Source organism: Pinus tabuliformis, chromosome 4_1 (assembly GCF_031772625.1).
Source record: "Pinus tabuliformis cultivar Carrire ecotype Pingquan chromosome 4_1, CPIR1, whole genome shotgun sequence".
Classification (NCBI taxonomy): Eukaryota; Viridiplantae; Streptophyta; class Pinopsida; order Pinales; family Pinaceae; genus Pinus; species Pinus tabuliformis.
The window spans coordinates 969,533,622-969,552,412 of record NC_142303.1 but is presented as its reverse complement, the minus strand read 5'-3'; positions in this window follow the sequence as shown (position 1 = coordinate 969,552,412).

Below are 18,791 nucleotides of genomic sequence, written 5' to 3'. Positions count from 1 at the left end.
CTTTATTTTGTTGGCAAACCAAAAATTCCGCCACAAACTTTTGAATATCTGATTTAAGGCCATCCCAAAAAAATTCCTTCTTAACCCTATGGTAAGTTTTTAAAAATCCTAAGTGCCCTCCTAAGGGAGAAGTGTGCAATTCCATAAGAATGTTTTGTTTTAGCTGAGAATTCTTACAGAGGTATAAGCGATCTTTGTACCATAACGGATAATTTTTCCATCTAAATGTATCAGACGTACTGGAATCTTGTTGTAGCTTTCGAATAAGTGCCCACACTTCTTCATCATTCTTCCATTCCTCCCTTGCTTCGTCTATCCGATCTGGTTGGATAATAGAAATGGCGCAGAACAATGCTTCCACATCCTCATCCTTTCTTGAGAGTGCATCTGCCACTACATTTTGCTTCCCTTTTTTTTAGATGATTTCAAAGTCATAAACCAACATCTTTGTGACCCAATTTTGTTGCTCTTCAGAGGATAATCTTTGTTCTAAAAAGTATTGAAGGCTTTCATGATCCGTTTTTACCTTGAAGTGTCTTCCCATTAGGTTGGGTCACTATTTCTTAAGTGCATGGAGTATTGCCAACATTTCCTTCTCATAAATAGCTTTTCTTAAAAACTTTCCTTTGATTGGACGACTTTCAAAATCAATGGGTCTTCCATCTTTCATTAGAACAGCACCAATTCCATTTCCCGAAGCATCACATTCCACAATAAAGGTTTTTGTGAAGTTCGGTGTAGCTAAGACGGTGCTTGGTACATTGCCTCTTTAAGATGTTCAAAGGCCTTTTATGCTTCCGGAGTCTATGAAAATGCATCTTTCTTCAATAATGTTGTTAGAGGTGCTGCTATTCTCCCATAATTATTAACAAATTTGCGATAATACCCTGTCAACCCAAGAAATCCTCACAGATGCTTTATGGATGTGGGGATTTTCCGTTCCTTAATGGCTTTAATTTTGCTAGGGTCTACCTTAACGCCTTCATGAGATACAATATGACCCAAATATTCCACCTCCTCGACTCCAAAGAAACATTTGGATCTTTTTGCATATAATTGTTTCTCCTCCAATAGTTGTAGCAAGATCCTTCCAATACTTGTTGTAGATTAGTATATCATCAAAAAATACTAACACAAATTTTATAAGGAATGGTTTGAAAATTGAATTCATCCAATCTTGAAATGTTGAAGGTGCATTGGTAAGGCCAAAAGGCATGACCAAAAATTCATAATGACCCTCATGAGTTCTAAATTCCATTTTCAGAATGTCTTCAATCTTCATTCTCATTTGATGATATCCTGAATGAAGATCCAACTTGGTGAAGTAAATTGATCCATGCAATTCATCTAGTAATTCATCAATGACAGGAATGGGGAACTTATCTTTAATAGTGAGCTTGTTGAGCTCCCTATAATCCAGACACATGCACCATGATCCATCCTTCTTGTGCACCAATACTACTAGAGTAGAGAAAGAACTTTGACTTGGTTGAATTATACCAGCCTCTAGCATTTCTGCAATCATACGTTCAATTTTACTTTTTTGGACATAGGGATATCTGTATGGCCTGATGTTTGGAGGAAGACTTCCTGGAATCAGATGGATAGCATGATCATGATCACGCATAGGTGGGAGACCTTTGGGAGTCTCAAATACCTTGGAATGATTGTCCAGGACATTTCGGAGATCTGGAGAAATAGATGATTCCGATGTGGAAACATCTAGCGAACATAATTGTGCAATTACACCTCTTTGCTCCTTTTTTAGAAGCTTTGTCATGCCATTAGAGCTGATTATCTTTCCTAGTTTCCCTGCAATACCCTTTAATTCAACTTCCTTTCCTTACGTAGAAAATTTGATCAAAAGTTCTTGAAAATTAAAAGCTATTGTACCCAAGGATTGTAGCCATTGGACTCCTAGTACAACATCAGCACCTTCCATTGGAATGGCAGGCATTGGGTTAGTCAATACATATTCTCCCATGGATAGCTTGATATTATGGCACCTTCCAGAGCAATTTATTGTTCCTCCATTTGCAATCATCACTTGACACTCTGGTGCTGGAGATAGGAAGCAACTCAATTCTTTTTCTACCCTACAATGAATAAAATTGTGGGTGCTTCCTGAATCAATCAACACTGTTACCTTTTTCTTCTTGATTTGTCCTTCTATCTTGATGGTTTGAGGAGTGGTAATTCCCGCCAATGCATTACAAGATATGGTCGGATTTATTTTTTCTTCATCTATGCTTTGTTCCAGGAGTATATCTTCTTCTTTTAACCTTTCTTTCTCCTTTTCTTCTTCCTGTTCACAATCTATGTAGAATAATTTCTTCTCAGCACACTTATGACCTTTAGTGTATTTGCTATCACAACTGTAACAAAGCCCTTTTGCTCTTTCTTCTTCCAATTGTTGTGGTGTCAACCTTATAGGTTGTGGAAGACTAGGGGAAAGAACACTTCCGTCTTTATAGTTGTGAGTGGTATGCTTCCTGGTTGCCATATTTTTCTTTCCATTTTTCTTGCTAACCTGAATGCCTTCTCTAATGAATCAGGTTCCCAAAGGCGAACATCATGTTGGATATTATCCTTTAAAGACCCTATGAACACATCAATCCTATGCTCCTCTGGAATATCTTTTACCCTTATGTTCAATTTTTGGAACTCCTCAATGTGCTCCATTACTGAACCCTTTTGTTTGAGACTTATCAATTGGCTAAAAAAAAGTGTTGCTTTTTGTATCTTCATAATGTGATATCAATTCTTCCGTAAAAATTGCCCAAGTGATAAATTGTTTACGAGAGCAAAGCCATTGATACCATACAAACTGATTTGGTTCCAAATATACAGTTGCCATACGTACCTTTTGTGTGTTTTGCACATTATTGAGATCGAAGAACTGCTCCATCTGTAATATCCATGTGGCGGGATCCTTTCCATCAAACTTCCTCATATCGATTTTTGGAATATGGTGAGTCTTCGATCCAACATTAGCATCTATGGAATCATGATTAACATTTCTTTTGTTCTCATCATGAGTTTCCTTTAGTACCCTTTCACCCTTAGGGACCATTTCTTGTAGCAAATTATTCATATTTATCTTCAATTTGTCCATGTATGTCTTCAAATCTATCTTCAAATCATCCATCTTAGCTTCCACGTCAATCATCTTAGCTTCTACGCCTTTCTTTAAACACTCCATCTTAGCTTCTACACCTTTCTTTAAACCATCCATCTTAGCTTCTACATCTTTCTTTAAACCATCCATCTTAGATTCTGTTCCTTTTTGTGCAAGGGACAGTTGTTGCACTTGGTCTTGTAATTTTGATATTTCATGTTGCATTTCTTCCTCTTCTTCGTGAGTCATGCTAGAGCTTTCAGGTTCCTTACTAGGTGTTTGCATTTTCTTTCCTCGGGGCATCAGTTACCGATAATAATGCTCTACTATGCCCTTTGAATTCCTTCAAAATAAATTTTCAAACCAAGCTTAAGAAAAAATTTAAGAAAATCTACACACCTTTTTTCAATTTGCAGGAGCTCGATATTGCCTCTGATGTATCTCTGTACTTTCCAATAATCTACGTTTGAATTTGTGAGCTGTAGTAGCCCTCTGTGTCCTCTTTCCAATGCCACAAGTCTGACCCAAATTGGATTCTCCAAGGAAGAGTTATGTGAAATCTCCCACAGTGACTTGCTTATAGACTAGTTCTGTAGAGCGAAATTGTACGACGTGCCACGAGTCAGTGTTTCTACCTTTGGATATAAAACATGCATACAAGAAACTATAGTCCGTCCTCTTTCTGTACCTTCTTACGAAAGTTCAATTTGGTCCTCAGATAGAATGTTATGACGCTTTTCCCCAGGTCACCTGTTTTGAATGTAATTCAGGAGTCTGCAAAAAGACCAACTTCCTCAGATCATATCTCCACAAATATCACGCGAAAAGATTTGAAATTCGCACCTAATATTCAGTCCGATTTCTTATCAAATAAATTTGTTTTGCAACTTCTGAAACGTCACAAAAAAAAGGTTATAGCGAAAATTCCACGATGACCTGTTTGGAGCAGCAAAACCCTAGAATCCAAAGCTCTGATACCAAATGTTATGTAACCAGCTCAAGAAAAGATAGAAAAGATAGATCAACGCCTTAGAATTCAGCCTCTTCGAGGGGGAAACCTCCTTTACATTACATAAATGAACAATTCTTCGATGATTCAAATGACAAAACCTCATCTAAGGAGTCACAATATAATCGAGCCGACCTAACAATAATAATATAAAGCCACAAAAATAACAATAGAGGGATTCCACGGGGCAAAGAAATAACAACATGGGGGTAATAGGGGCACAAAAATATAAATAAGGGGTATAACTACAATAGTAATGGGGTAATCACTAGTATTATAGGGACCCAATACCTCGAGCACATGTCGAATCTGCAAAAATTGTTTTCAAGAGAATAACACGACTCTACAACTCAACCAAGTGAGTATGACCTTCCTATCACCAATGACTCATACATACATCAATCTCCTAATAAAGTGTGGATACACATGACTCATCCACCTAACCAATTGGGGACATACTAGACACCAATTGTTTATACATGACTGAAATATTGCATTAGCCTTCCCATGCATAGTGGGGGTAGAAATTACATAATATGACCAAAAGGGATTCAAAACATGACTACAATAGACATAGACAAATTATTACATCGTGGGTCTTGATATGACCTTTACATTGAATGACATATATTACATTTATAACAGAGACCAAATAGCTAAACAAGACCATGATAGTCATCAACAACTATCATACACGATGTATTATCTACTCCATAAGTATCTGTCAACACCATCCAGACCAACGACCTGTATATGTCCATTTAGTGTAGATATCATCAATCTGTGACAAGGTATGTCTGCATATAGATATCAACTTATCCTATTTATTTCATCAAGATCAACGTGCTTCATTTCCTTAGTAGAAAGGACTTATCATAACCTCAGCATATGTCATATCTTCAATCATTCACATCATATCATCTATATGTGAAAAACACCATGGTCATCATGTATGATCATAACATTGTCATCAATAACACTATGATATTTCCACAAGAGCCTTCAATATATCAACCATGTTTCATCACTAGGGAACATCCCACATCTGACAAGCATCAACCATGATAATCAACATAGGTGAGTATCAACCTATCACCATAAGGTAAGAACTCAAAGTGATTAAGTAAGCCATGTCTTTGAATAGCTATGTCTCCGCGTGACCTGCAATAACACCATTCTCTTGGCTAACCAACAATATGCAACTTAATTAATCATCCATGCATCCATCGTACTGTATATCCATAAAACAATATCTAGCAAACCATGATCGTATGGACATTAGTCAAGATATCAATAGAAACAATCCTCAACCATGTGAGAGCCAAGAACTATAGGAATTTTGCATCATAACTGTATTGTATGATCTCTATGCATATGACGACAACAACATATGAGTGAGTCATCATCAAGTAATGAAGATGTGTATTCAGGAATTGTACTTCTCCTTATCCTTATGAAGATCACCATGTAAGCAACATATATGCATCATCAAAGAATCAACCACAAATCTAATTTTAACTACAACTATGTAGCCCCAAGAATAATATGAGATTTTGTCATGGACAACACATAACCATATCATAGCAAGATGTATCATTTAGCTATATAAGCATCATCAGTAAGGACTTCTAACCATAATGCCAACAATGCATTACTCAAAGCATAAGCTCACCCTAAACATGTGCCATCTGTTTACTGTCAGATCTGATCATGCATATATCAGCAAGAAGTATCGAGGCATCATCATCATCAAGTTAGGATTAAAAACACTTTTAAACATATTATGAGTATCAAGATATTTCTACACATTATTAGCAGATTGTAACCATTATCAAATAGAGAAAATAATGGACTGAATCATATCAGACCCTTTTTCTTTAGCCTGTCTCACTGCTTTTCCTCAAACTAACATATATGCGACTATGCAGTGTCTAACTCACATATATACGTGGCATCTCTTCATGAAACTTGCATATCAGATTTAGAACAGATAAGAAGTTTCACACTTTTAGCTCCCTTGAGTCTGTTATGTCTATACATTGTGTTGTGCCACATCTTTCTGACTGTATTTCCTTATTCTTCCATATCTTCAAGTGTGATGATGTTTTCTCCATTTGGTATGGTGCCTGTACTTTGTTCCTGCATTCTTTTTCTATATGTCCGAGCTTGTTACATGCATAACATCTCGAGTGTTTCATATTCCTTCTATAGCAGTCAATGGATTTGTGACCAAACATATTACAAGTAAAACAATATCCCTTAAAGTACCTGGAACGTGATGACCTTTCGGTGTGATGGTCTTGAACCATTCTACTTCTATATCTGGATGCAACATGTCCAAGATTATGACATACATAAAATTAAACATTATTCATTGGAGGAAATAATCGTCTATCACTTCCACAGTTAGGAGAAAAAGATTTTCTTTGAGTAATTTATTTCTTTTCCTATTGATGGGGTTATCCTCTCATCTGCTTGTTGATCATTTTAGATTTCTCATTAGATTTCCTTGCCTCAACTTGTGAGCTAGATTCATCTTCAACAGATTCATAAAACCGAGACCAGTTTTCATAATAGGGGATCTTTGGCTACTAAGAATATCATCCAAAATCTTAGTACTGTCTTGAAATCGTAACAGTTTATCCTTTTCTTCTAATTTATGTTTTATAATATTTACCTCAGCCTAATGTTGCTCCTCCTTTTAAAGGCACTACTTCTTCATGTTTCCTTCATCTTTTCTTCCTTCTTCTAACTGATGTCTTAATTCAAGAACTTCGTTTTCTTGTTTTTCAAGAGCTTGGAGTAGTTCTTTATTTAGCTTATTTGATTCTTCAAGATCTTCTTTTAGCGAGAGGATCTTAGCTTCAAGACATTCATAGTAACTGGATCTTTCTTTGGGTTTCTTGATTGTTGTTCTCCTTTCATTTACTTCATCTATTAACGATGTAACTTCATCTAGGAGCTTTTGACATTGTTCTTCCTTTTCCTTGAATAGCTTCCTTACCTTGTTTCCTTCCTCTAGTTAAGCTTTTAGTTTGGTAACTTCTTCTTTGGAGATACATTCCCTTTTGTGCAACATATATTTTTAATCTCTAATTTTGTTTGTAAGGCTTTTAAATTCTACCTCCATTTGATATCTTTCTTTCTCACCCATAAGAGCAAATTCAGTTGTTTCACTATCACTTTCATCGTCTGCAAATGGATGGAGAAATGTATCACCAGAGGATAACAAATTCACACCTGATAGCTCTTTTGCTTGTTCATCTTCACTCTGAGGTGATTCTAAATATGAAGTGTTGATTCCACATATTCCCCAATCGATTCTCCCACCACCATAGTTCCTCTGAGATGTCTTCTTCTTCTGAGGCACTTTCTTCTTTAGCTTCTTTCTCATTGTTCTATGGATCTCCTTTAAGCGATCAAGCTTCTACGAAAGGACCTACTCTGATACCAATTGTTGGAAATAATACTCAGAGGGGGGGGGGGGGTGGATTAGTATTAGCAAATCAATAACTTATTCATTTCCATACTCAGATTCATATACGCTACTTCAGTTAAGGGAACTCACATGTACACGCAACTGTGTCTAATGCAACTAGCGTATATCCAGTAAACTTATGATTCGTTTAATCCATTAAATGTTGACCTTTAATTAGTGCATCAAAACTTCATTAACCATATGAACAGTAAACAAGTGTAGTAAAATATAACAGATCATCACACACAAGAGGCACACATGAACATTATTATGTAAGGTGGAAACCCAATGTGGGTGAAAACCACTTGCTGCAATTCATCTCTATATTCTTTTAATAAGAAACTTCTTTTTACAATATTTCTGTACTAGAGAAGTATTATATGAGTATGCAGGCTTCTACCTGTAGAAGGCTAAAACCTCCTCTCATTTTCTAGCTTCTCCTGGAAGGGGGCTACAACCCCCTTAGCTCTTGTACTGGCCGATCTGTTTACTATCACATAAGCGCCAGCCACTAAAGGCTCAAACCTTCACTCATTTTCCAGCTGCTACTGGATGGGAGCGACGACCCCTTGGCTCTTGTACTGGCCAATATGTTTACCAGTACATAGGCACTGGCCTACAGAAGGCTACTATTTTTTTTTCCTCCAGGGACCACGTTTCATAAATTTCATACTGGATACTCCGTAAGCACAACACCATAATCTGAAAGGCCATGTTTCATCCAATTTTCATACTGGACCCATTAACAATATTGAAGCTCAAAATAAATTACCACTGAGATACAACCAATCATCAATCTCTGAATCACCCATCACTAAATCAATGAAACCCTATCAACAAAAACATAGTCACCAAAGCACAGAGTAGATCATAGAACTCTGCAATAATATTCAGAGCCAGCTATATCATAAAAAATCATACATCAAAGTGCATACGCTACTTGGAAGATCTGAACCAGCGTGTATATGCAACTTCACCAAAGAGAACCAATGTATATGTCATCAAATACTTACCTATAACTTCACTTCATTTCCTGACTTTAGACATACCCAAATCATTACATACAACAGGATAATACGTGTGTTAGCAATCAAATCCAATCTATTAGATCACATAAAGGTAAGACATTATGATCCTGATCCATTATTAGATCTCATCCGTCAATCCTGAAGCTAATCACAATTAACCAATCTAAATATCTAGAATACTGACACCAGTAAATAGTCACCAGAACTCAGAACTTTCCATTAACAACCAGAACCACCTGTAACTTCAAACATCATAGTTCATATGTTATACACTACTTATATGTATCTAACCTACGTATATACATGATTTTATCAAAGTGAACGAACATATACATCTATAAATATTCATTCATAATTTGCAGCTATTCCAGAGTTGAGTTATACCCAGATCATAGTATTTACAGAACATTATATGTGTCAGTATACAGATCAAGAATAAGCATGATAAAAATATATATAGATGATTCATTCCAAGCCATAAGATCTCGATCCATCATTAGACCTTGTCCTCCATCACCTGCTGACATTCCTCCTTGGCTTAGATCAAGCAAAGCATCATAAACTCATAACCTGCATACTCACACTTCATCAGATATTCAAGAATTTCTCAATGCATTTGCTTAATGATCTTCTCCTCCTTTTATAGTCTTAGCGTTACTCAATACCATGGTCCAAAACCCCTTAGAATGAATACCTTGGTCTAAATACTTGGAGTCAATACCTCCGACCAAATAGCATTGCCAATACCAAAATACCATGGTCCAAATACCGGGGACCAAAAGCTTAGTTTCCAACATGTACGTGTTTTTTCTTGCATGAAAGTGTGTATACGCATACGCACCTTCTACTCAATGAACCTACGTATATACGCAGCTTGGTCAAGGTAAACCTGCGTATAGATCTTTTTATTTCATTCTATCAGCCTGAACAATGATTCAATACTATTAACCTGTAGTACTTTGATCTTCATCAACTAGGACAACACCTGTGTCATAATGTTATCTTGCTACACTGTGAACTATCATTTCCTTTGAACTTCCCTATATCACATATGTTAACACAACTACTATGCATTAATTTTACATCTAATATCTCTTGTGAGGATTCATTTAGTTACCATGAATAGGTGATTTGTTATGGTACAAGAGGGTTGCCATGAAGTACAACACATCATCATAATGCCAACACTTTACTGAAATAAATTCCCAAGCACAGAAGCCCAAATTCGCCCAGTGTGTCACCAAGTTTTGACACTGCTACAACACCCTTTAAATTTTTTCTACATTTGAATTTTGGATCTTACGTACTATCGTATAAAGTGTCACTTTCTGTCACCATGTGTGATTTCTTGCTTTTTTATATGTTTTAAGTGTCCTTGTTGTTTCCTAAGTTTCTTCCCATCATTAATAACATATATAATGAACTCCACAGCCTTAGCACACTTGTTAGTCACAAAACAACACTTTTGGTCGCAATCGTACATAGTTTTTTTGTTATACTTAGAGAGTATTTTTTAAACGGGTGTTTTTATATATATTTATTAGTATTGAGTCCTATCTATTTTATACTATTGATGTGTTTTCTGTCACACTTTTTAAACTCCAAACTCGGTGTGTTTTCTGACCCCTTACCTTCTAAACTTTGACAAAATTTTGGTTTTCGCAAGTTTTCCCACTGGATATGGGAGAGCACACTGGATAATCTCAAGGTTGAAAATATTATTGGATTCCAACAATGTAAGTTTTATAGGGAAAGAGTGTAAAGAGAGGCATATCATTGAAGGCGAGGCTAGCATGGGGTTAGTTAATAATGTGCGATATGATGGTGTTTTTCATAGGAAGAGAAAACAGAGGCAATTGATGTGGGTCACTAGAGTTGGGGAACGTGGAGTTATGTGTTATATCACTAGTGACAAAATAATTCATCGTGCAAGAGCCATTTCGATGCAAGAGCATTCAGCTCAAAAATTCAATTGTATTCTAGTAGACATAGGGGGTCCTGTATTTTCTAGGAAGTTGGGTTCCTATGTATGTAATCATTAATGTTTAAGTGATTAGAATAGGAATTAATTAGATGTTGTGAGGATGTTTGTAAATGCTCTCGAATAAAGGAGAAAGTGAGTGGTTAATAATGACAAGAGAGTTAGAAGTCAATTATAACTCTTAAGGTAGTTTCATGTTTTGAGGAACTAGAGAGAGTATTTAGGAGTCAGTTCAGTTGATTAAGGATCTAAACTAGGAAATTCGTTATAGAGTCTTATGTATAAATGTAAGCCTAAAAGGCATAGTTAGATAGGTTACATCGGTGCGATAGGATTGACTGTAAGCCTACAATAAAGGGGAAGGAGGCTACAGATATTTAAGATCGGGCCTAAGAGACAGAGAGTATCGATATGTAATCAGTTGTTTGTCTATCAATAGAGAGGTTTATCCAAATTGTATATATGTGTGTGTTATGGGTATTGAAAGATCGAATTGTGCGTGAATTTGTAGGCTCTGTAATAGAGGTTGTAGACAGTGTTCTATAGAATAAGCAGAGGGAGAGAATGATTCAGATGAATCATAATGGAACTTTGAATCCAATTGGAGGATTGGAGTAGAGCTCTAGAGAGAAAACGATGTGAGGATTCACAGAAGTCAACATCAGGAGTGAATTGAGTAGCGGAATAGCGAGAGGACAAGAACCTTTGAACAAACCTAAACCACAGAGAAAATGATGAAGAAATGGCATAAAAAATAAGAAAAGAGAAGAGCAGAGAAGTGAAGAGGTGATGCACAACAACCATTGGATCTTATAGAAGAATGGGTAGGATCAATATGGATGGCGGAAGAGCACAGAAGATAGTCGGTGACAAAGAAGTTTTTATACAGTAAAGTGGTATTTTAGGCAGCCTCAAACCCATAAGTGGTATTGAAGGGTGAGCCCCCAATTCCACTCATCAAGTGACATGTATCAGCGAGGAGGAGAGAGGAATCGGCTTTTGAGTCGATTAATCCTCGTGCACGTTGCTCACCCAAAATCTCTGTGAATTATCAAATCTGTTGCAAGTTAATCAAAGGTGGAGGACTATCGTGCGAGTTTGATTAACCAGGCTAGCGAAAACTATTAGATCGAGATCTAAATCAATGGTCCTGGTTCTATTGGTGATTGGAGGGAGAATGGAAAGCGTTGCAGAAATGGCTTGGGAGTATGGACCCAACGATCTATAGATGCAGGATTAATCCTTTTGAAGTTTGACTTAATCATTAAGCGTGATCGAAGATGGGAGAGGACGTAGTGCAGCGAAAAGGATTGAAGCCACGAGACAGACTTGATAGAGTTGTAGATGAGGGTCTAATATTTTGAGTTTTGGAGGTTAATCGCATATCAGAGGAGATGGCGAAAACATGTTAATGTGATCTGTGGAGATGCGATTGCGATCAGCAATAAAGGAAACCGTAGAAACTGTGCAAGGGCTTTAAAGAATGCAGAAAAGGTAAGATTATGAATGTTTGTGTGTACTTCTACTCTAAAAGAATTATAATAGAAATAAAGCACCAAGAGAGGGTTTAGTGGTTAAGTCTGCATTAACCAAAGTTAATAGTGGGTATGGTTATATATATATATATATATATATATATATATATATATATATATATATATATAGATATATGCGGCTAAAGGTTAATGAAGGTTAGGAAGGGTTAATGAGTGCTGATAGAAAGGACATTAAGTAACGGTTAGACTATGGCATTCCATGTAGGGTTGTATTAGAGTGGGCCTTGACCATATTCTAATTGAAGATTTTACTCATGAGAGAGTTAGCATTCATCAGACAAATGTGCTTATGCATTTAACATGCATACTGTGGGTGTAAGTGGGGGTAACCCTTCGTCATTTAGTATCAGAGAAAAATTTTAATTAAAACAATTGACAACAGAACAAAATAATGGAATTCTATATAAAAGGACTTAGAATAGAGATGCATTTTAAGATTTTCATGTAGGTAAGGAAGGATTAGATTCTAATATGACAGGAAGTAGGCACATAGAGGTGATGCGTAGTAGAACCTACAGATGGAAGAAATAGAGGAAAATCCATTCAAGGTACAGGTGGAATGTTGGAACAACATTATGCAGAGCTCTTGAAGGTGAGCTGATATGTTTTGTTTTGATTTGATTTGAGAATGTGTGTTTGTACATTGACGCATAGATAACAACAAAAGAAGGTGAGAAGGTTGCAACATCTAGAGAAAGTAGTTCTTGAATTGGTTCCAGAGGAAAGAACTAGAGAAATGCTAAGATACTGAGCTCAGAGGAGAGAAGCTTAGTAAAGCATATTTAGCAAGAAGGAGACTTGTTACTACGGAGGTATTATTGCAGCTCACAAAGGCAATTCCACAGAGGATGTGGGTAGAATTGCCAAGGTGATGAAGGAAGCTGGTAAGACTTTATAAGTCAAAGAAGAGGTGGTCAGAATGAAGTAGTTCATTGTGATTGAAATACAAGAGGAGAATTGTGTTCCTAGGAGATGCAAAAGAGTTGAAGCCTAGAGGGAGTCGAGAAAAGTGCTCAAAGGTGGTTCCAGAGATAGAGAACCAAGTGCTTGCCAAAATACCAAGTACAGAGAAAAGCTTTGTGAGGTAAGTTGCAACAAGGAGGACTTGTTGTTGCAGAGGCTTTAATGCAGCTCATAGTAAGTGTGTAAGGCACTCATGAAGATACAGAAGAAGAAGATGGCTATTGATAGTCATAACAGAGGTTCTGAGGAAGACCGCAGTACAAGAAAGGTGAAGAAGGAGGTCTGCCAAGGAAAATGCAAAGAGAATGATTCAAGAGGATCTTGACAAATAAATTGTAGAGATCAAAGAACAACTCAGCGTATTGATAAGGATACTTGAGGAAAACCAAAGACTAGGTTGGGTCATAAGGAAGAATCTAGTGAAGGGACATAAGTTGCAGAGAAGGCTACAACAGAGGAAAGTAAGGTGGTTGATGGAAAAACTCAAAGAAGTTGAGTTGGAAATGGAAGTGTACATTTGTGAAGCAGAACAGGGTGAAGTTTTGAGTGAGGATGACGAATTGAAGACTGAAACCTCAAGTGAGGCCAAAGGGTCACATGGTTTTAAATCTAACAATTTGTGTATGCTTGCAGGTGAAACATGTAAAGAAGGACAATTTGATAATATTTTCATTACGGTGGAATAAGACAATCATAATCTCAATTATTTTATGGAAGAAGATGAGATACATAGGTCTCCTATACAGTTGGACAAGGAAAATTTTAAGGATAGAAATTTATCTTAGTGTTTAGAAACCTTGTCGAATCCCACTTGTCCATAATATAAAATCTATAAAATGTTTGGAGATATTTTTGTAAAAATATTAAAATATATAATATTTTTATATAGTCTACATATAATTTTTTGGAAATTTTTAGGGTAAAATAATTTCATTCTATAAGATTTGGGCGAATCATTTTTACAAAAAAATCGAATTAGTAAATCATTTTTTACGAACAAATATAGAAAATTAGCCCATGCGAGAATATTATCCCCTAAGATTTTCCCCGGTTGGGGAAAGATATCAAGCAACCAAGTAAGGGGCTTGAGGTGATTGAAGAGGAGACCATCAAAGAATTTCTTAGTCATAAAGAGAACTTGGAACAACAAGGAGATATGATGGGTGAAACATGAAGTGGGACCACAGGGTCTTATGTTTTTAAGACTGATAGTTTGTCTGTGGATGCAGAACAAATGCAGGAGAATGTTAATGTAGATGGAGAGACAAGGATAGCTCTTGGAGAAGATAAACAACAAGAGATTAAAGACAATGTTGAAGAAGAGACTATGTTAGCTGAAAACATAGTAAAATATCATGAGTTCACCATGATGATAGGCACAGTGGAAATAAGCAGGGAAGTTGTTGAGACAGAAAATAAAAAAGAAGGACATCTACTGAAAGATGTTAAGAAGAAAGAAACCTACGAAAATTATTTAACCTTGTGAGAAAGGACAAATGATGATTGGTCACTAATAAAGGAGGTTTTTGCAGAAGATGAGCAATCTTTTGAAGCTATCAAAAGTATGGAAAAGTATCCTTCAGAAGATGAATACTCTGGAGTAAAGGATAAAGGAGAATATATCTTGAATGAGGAAGACAATGACTTATTGAAATAGAAAGAAATTAGTAATGAAACTGTTACCCCACAGGGAGAATTTCTTGTGGGAAAAGTAGATGAAGTTCAGTTTGAAGAACTGATACATGAAACAACAGTTGAAACCGTTGGGCCTTGTAATTTTTAAACTAACAGTTCATTTATAAATGCAGGGATTATAAGCGATGATGAAGTACTTGCAAAGTGTCACAGAGAAATTGATTTGCTGGAGTATTTGCTGTGAAATTTAGAGTATGATAGTGGGATTATAGAGGAAGAAGTTCAGTACAGTGAACAAGGATATAAATACATCATTAAGGCAGATGATGTGGAGGAGAGACTAGTTGATAGTCTCATGAATTTTGAGAGATTTTTTGGTGGAAATCACATGGAATATAATTTGTTGACGTGTTTCAAACCAACTAGTGTGGTTCATCGTCAGGACAAGTTGGTTTGAAACGCGTCGACAAATGATATTCCATGTGATTTTCGCCAAAAAATCTCTCACAAACTTGATATGGATCACAGAAGCCTGAACTCTATAGTCTCATGAATTCTTTTGAGAATTCAAAACAACATACTGAAGTGCTAATAGAGGAGAAAGAAACAGATCAACAAACTGAATTGTTACCAAAGGAAGATAAGGCACATAAGCCTTATGTTTTTTATTTTAACAAGTGTTTTGTGAGCGTAGGTTTAGATGTAGATGCTAGAGGAAACTTGGCACAGATGAGAAGCCAAATAAAGATGAAAGAAGAAGATTCTGTGGAAGAATTTAATCCATGGAACAAATATATTATACTACTAAGGAAATATGTTGGGATTGATGAACAACATAGTGTTTCACTTGTAAGAAGTCAAGTAGAAAGGAAATTGGAGGACTATTTACATTTTGGAAGTAAATTTATAGAGATGGAAAAGAGGTTGTTTAGAACATAACAAGAGGGTAAGGGAGAGAAGGGTGGTAGTAAGAATCCAAAAACTACAAAGAGAAGACAAAAATTATCAGTTAGAAGATATACTAGATATAGAGATCAATCTCATAAGAAGAATAATCATAAAAATGTCTCAAAAGAAGATAGCAACAGGAAAGCAAAGGAGCAACAAGAAAATAAGGACAAGAATAGAATAGTCTATGAGAGCATAGCTAGTTGGACAAGGAAAAATAAAGTATGGAAACCTGTAAAACAGTAAAAAACAACAGCAACAACCAAAGACAAGTTACAAAACAAAGTATGGGATTTAGGAAATCAAAGATCAGAAACACATGATCAAGAGATCATAATTATTTTAACCTTTAGAGTCTGATGCAGGAGCATTCAGCTCAACATTTCAATTGTATTCTAGTAGACATAGGGGGTCTTGTATTTTCAAGGAAGTTGGATCCCTCTGTTTGTAATCATTAATATTTAAGTGATTAGAATAGGAATTAATTAGATGTTGTGGGGATGTCTGTAAATGCTCTCGAATAAAGGAGAACATGAGTGGTTAATAATGACAAGAGAGCTAGAAGTCAAATATAACTCTTACGGTAGTTTCATGATTTGACAAACTAGAGAGGAAATTTAGGATTCAGGTCAGTAGATTAAGAATCTAAACGAGGAAATTGGTTATATAGTTTTATTTATAAATGTAAGCCTAAAAGGTATAGTTAGATAGGTTAGATCGGTGATATAGGTTTGATTATAGGCAAGGGGAAGGAGGCCACTAATATTGAAGATCAAGCCTAACAGATAGAGAGTCTCGATATGTAATCAATTTCTTTATCAATACAGAGGAAACCATCTTTTGGGCATTAATCCTCGTGCACGTTTCTCACCTGAAATCTTTGTGAACAATCAGATCTATCGCGAGTTAATTGATCATTGAGGATTGTTGCGTGAGTTTGATTGATCATGCCAGTGACAACTGTCGGATAGAGATCTTTATGAACAGTCCTGGTTTGATTGGTGATCGGAAGGAGAATGGAAAGCGTTGCGGAAATGGCTTGGGAGTACGGACCCGATGATCTATAGATGTGGAAGTAATCTTTTTGAGGTCTAGCTTAAGCATTAAGCACGATCAGAGATCGGAGAAGGAGGAGCGTAGCAGAAAGGATTGAAGCCACGAGACGGACCCGACGAAGTTATAGATGCAGGTCTAATATTTTGAGTTCCAGAGTTTAATCGTATATTGGAGGAGATGGGGAACACAAGTTAAAGTGACCCGTGGAGATGCGATTGTGATCAGCGATAAATGGAAACCTCAAAAACTATGCAAGGAATTTAAAGAATGTGGAAAAGGTAATTTTATGAATGTTTGTGTGTATTTCTATTATAAAATAATTATAATAGAAATAAAGCACTAATATGGTTTAGTGGTTAAGTCCACATTAACCAGAGTTAAGAGTGGGTATGGTTATATATATCTATATATATATATATAGATATATATATATATATAGATATATATAGATATATGCGGCTAAGGGTTAATGAAGGTTAAAAATGGTTAATGAGTTCCGATAGGAAGGTCATTAACTAAGGGTCAGACTATGTTATTCCGCATAAAGTTGTAATAAACTGGGCCTTAACCATATTCTAAATGAACATTTGAATTCTTAGAGAGTTAACATTCCTCGGACAAATGTGCTTATGCATTTGACATTCATACTATGGTTCTAAGTGGTGGTAACCCCACGTCACATTTTTCCTAAACATGATTCAAATTGGGAGATGCATTTGGAGGATGGGTATATATGTTTGTGTTGGAGGAGTCATCCTATCACCTTTTTCTCTTCGCGGAAGAAATCTTTCAATGAGCCTATGTGAACAAACTCCTTGTTTCAACCATGTTCTGCAAATATTATGCATCTTTTTCTTCATTAACTTCTATATTGTTGTTTCGTATGTATCAATTTCATGTGTATCATAAAAAGAAATCTTTATAACCTTTGGTCTCTTGAATTTGTAGTTTGGTTCAAATCCAATGCTTATATTTAAGTGATATGAGAAAGGATAAAAATAATAAAGAAAAAATGAAATTTCATCTATTTATCATTTGATGCTCAATTAAAATCATTGTGTTGTAGTTTCACTTAAGAACCTTAACATCATTGTCGATTCTTTTACGTTCACCCTATATATACAAGTGGTACTCTACCTGTTATGTGTTTTGGAGCTTCTCTCGGCATATTTTTTCGTAGAATTTACACAAAATCTAACAAGGATTTATTCCAATTATATGTGAAAAAATTGATCTCATTCAAACTAGGTAATTTAGCTTTGCTCAATGTACTAGAAGAGAGAACTACAACATTTTATCCCAGTGTAGTGCAAAAAAACGATGACTCTGCTTTCCCATTACTAGCACACATTCTCGAAGATAGAAAAATAATAGTAACAAAGGGAAAAAATTCAACATAATTCTCCAGAAATATTTCCTTGGGTGGCAGGATACTAACAAATAAAGGATTATTAATTAACTATGTATTTGGATAAGAAGTAGTTTCCACATGCAACATCCACTATGGATGCTCCAAAAGTGAATAGAAAAGGTACATAAGAAGTTGTGAATATGTGGGTAGTTCTAGAGTCCATCCTTTGTTTACTTTCTTATAAAATTCCCTTCTTCGCTTAAACTCACACATATGTTACTTCTGCAAGCTCTACACATTTTCCCATACAAATTAGAAATGTACTTTGGAAGTTACCACTTGATTGAGAAAACTAGCAAGCGAGACTAGTATTATGCAAAATGACACTTAAATATGTTTTTACCTTTAATCTGTTGTACTGTGTAATATGCACGAACACTAATTTTGGGTAACAACCCCTTAACCTACTCTCCTTTCATCAATGCATCCAACATTTGTTGCTTAGTAAGGAAATCCAAACATTCTTGAATAAGAGGATTGAAAGGTCTCTCTCTTGGAGGTTGAAGACCCAATAAAGATGGTTGTGGAGCTACATTCAAGATAGAATGCAACACACAATAATTTTAGTTACAAAGAATAGAATTTGAATAGAAATTATTCAAATATTT